Raw genomic sequence first — 2,500 nt, 5'->3', positions numbered from 1 at the left:
GCGGTATCCTAAATCAGTCTCTACTTCAACTCCGCTCCCTTCCCCTCTCCCGCCTCTTTCACTATACTTTAATAATCCTCCCCATACTCTCAAAAAAGATTCCCCTCAGCTTAACTCCACCCTCCAGGCCTCCTTCACCCCACCCCTCCTCACTTTCCCCTCTCGACCTCCTTTCCCCTCTCCCTCCTGCCTCCTACTACGGCTCCCGCAGGATTCCCCTTTTCCCTCACCCCCAGCATCATTATAGACTAACGACGCTCATTATCACAGCTGTGTCAAACCTCTCTTTATAAACTTGCCCTGGAATGCCGTACGCAAGATGGACATGCTACAAGAGGGGATTGGAAGGGGGGACACAAGTAGGTGTATCGGTAGCAGAAGCAGTAGTAAGAAGTAGTAGCAGCTGTGGAGCAATATGAGTATCACCTGTGTAAGTCGTAGAAGTAGAAATAGTAGTAATACTAAGTGTTGCTTGGGTTGTTGCTGTGAAGAAGCAATGGATATGGAAGCAACAGTAGTTGTAATAGTATGAGAGATGAGAATGACTGATGGTGATAGTGGTGGTAATGGTGGTATTATGGTGATGATGAAAAAGAAGAGAAGGAAGAAAAGGAATAAGAGAAGGGGAGCAAAGAAGACAGAAGCGGAATAACCCACAAGCGAACAAAAGGCAGAGGGAAAACATAGGTGCGATCACGAGAGAACAATAGACCCCCTTGTTCTTGCCTCGCACAGAACAGAAGAACCAAACGCAACAAGTACTAGTAGACCATTGTAGTAGGCCAGTGAGAAAAGAAGGAGAGAAAGGAAAGTAGTCTTATACCTTCCTTTTTCGAGCATGTCCCAAAATTCCGCATGTTTCTCTTTCTTTCTATCGCTCTCTCTTGCTCTCTCTCTCTCTCTCTTCTCTCTCTCTCACTCTCACTTCCATCTACTTTCTTTCTCTCTCACTCTACCTTTTCCTCTCTTTCCTCCCCCTTCCCCTCTCCTCATACGCAACACAGTCGCAGCAGTATAGAACAATCACCGTGTAATAAAGGCTGAAGAAGCATTCCAGCGCCAGAAAAGGAAAGAAGCTCAGGAAGTTCATTATAAACACAACTCTTTCCCTTCCGAGAGATCTCGAGTTCCCTTCCATTCTCGGCACGACATGTGCGTCTACGTCTCTCCTACGGGAAGAGGGGGAGGAGGAGGAGGGGGGAATAACGACCTAATTAGCTATAAACGACCATGATGTACGCCGGAGACGTGAAAATGCAAATATGAGATATGAAAATGAAGATGGGTGTCATAAAGAAGACAGATGGCCTCGGCTGGGCCATTTCCCTAAGCCGGCGGCCCACTCGTCATCTCTACGGCCGTCCGTCCATCAACCCCCGACGCCGCCACCGCCGCCAGCAGGAGGAGGAGGAGGAGGAGGAGGAGGAGGAGGAGCAGGGGGGGAAGATGGGGAGAGGAGGAGGAAAACGAGGAGAAGGAGAAAAGACGACGGGGAAGAGAGGACGGGAGAGGGGTAGGAGCAGAGAAGGGATGGGGAGAGGAGGAGGAAAACGGAACGGGAAAGAGGAGGGAGAACAGCAGGAGGATGGATAGAGGTAGCAGGGAGAGGAGGAAAAAGGGCGGATGGTGAGGATGGGAGAGGAGGGGAGGGAAAGGAAGAGGGGAGGAAAGGGCAGGAGAGGGTGAGGAGGAGGAGGAGGAGGAGGAGGAGGAGGAGGAGGAGGAGGAGGAGGAGGAGGAGGAGGAGGAAGGTGAGGAGGAGGAAGGTGAGGAGGAGGAGGAAGGTGAGGAGGAGGAGGAAGGTGAGGAGGAGGAGGAGGGAGGAGGAGGAGGAGGAGGAGGAGGAGGAGGAGGAGGAGGAGGAGGAGGAGGAGAGAGGACGGTGCCGGGAAGAATATGGAGGAATAAAGATGAATAAGTAGGAATTTCACGGTGAATACGAAATTGGAAAGGTAAAGAGAGAGAGAAAGAGGAGGAGGAGGAGGAGGAGGAGCGGTGATGGATGGGGAAGGAGGAGGAGGACGAAGAGGGGGAACGAAGAAAAAAGAGATGGAGAGAGAGAGAGAGGGATGAAGAAGGGAGATTGAGAGAGAGAGAGAGGAGAGAGAGAGGAGTCAGGTGATGGTCATGGAGGGAAGGTTGGGACGAGGAAGAGGGAACAATTGAATAATGAGATTAGAATACGATAATGGTGATAAATATGGTGGATGGATGAGGAGATGATGAATGATGGAGAGTGAGTAGTGTGATGTGTGCATGGATGTGAGAGAATTGGTGTTAATAGTAGGAATGATATTTGTTATATTTGATGATATCGATTATGTATGACATAATGTATGATATTGATGTGATGTGATGGTGATGATGAGGTGATGATGATGGATGATGTGATGGTGATGATGATGGTGATGTGATGATGATGTGTGATGAGATGGTGATGATGATGGGTGATGATGAGTGTGATGATGATGGTGATGATGATGGGTGATGATGATGATGA

At 49.4% G+C, this 2,500-nt stretch overlaps 1 long non-coding RNA gene across 1 annotated transcript in view; it reads right to left on the bottom strand.

Moving 5' to 3' along the window:
• Window positions 1-2,500, bottom strand: part of LOC119574328 — a 5,259-nt gene that overhangs the window by 2,216 nt on the left and 543 nt on the right. The gene's annotated exons all lie outside the window — the stretch shown is intronic.

Source organism: Penaeus monodon, chromosome 6 (assembly GCF_015228065.2).
Source record: "Penaeus monodon isolate SGIC_2016 chromosome 6, NSTDA_Pmon_1, whole genome shotgun sequence".
Taxonomy (NCBI): Eukaryota; Metazoa; Arthropoda; class Malacostraca; order Decapoda; family Penaeidae; genus Penaeus; species Penaeus monodon.
The sequence above is the reverse complement of the archived record's forward strand: the minus strand, read 5'-3'. Positions and strand labels throughout refer to the sequence as shown.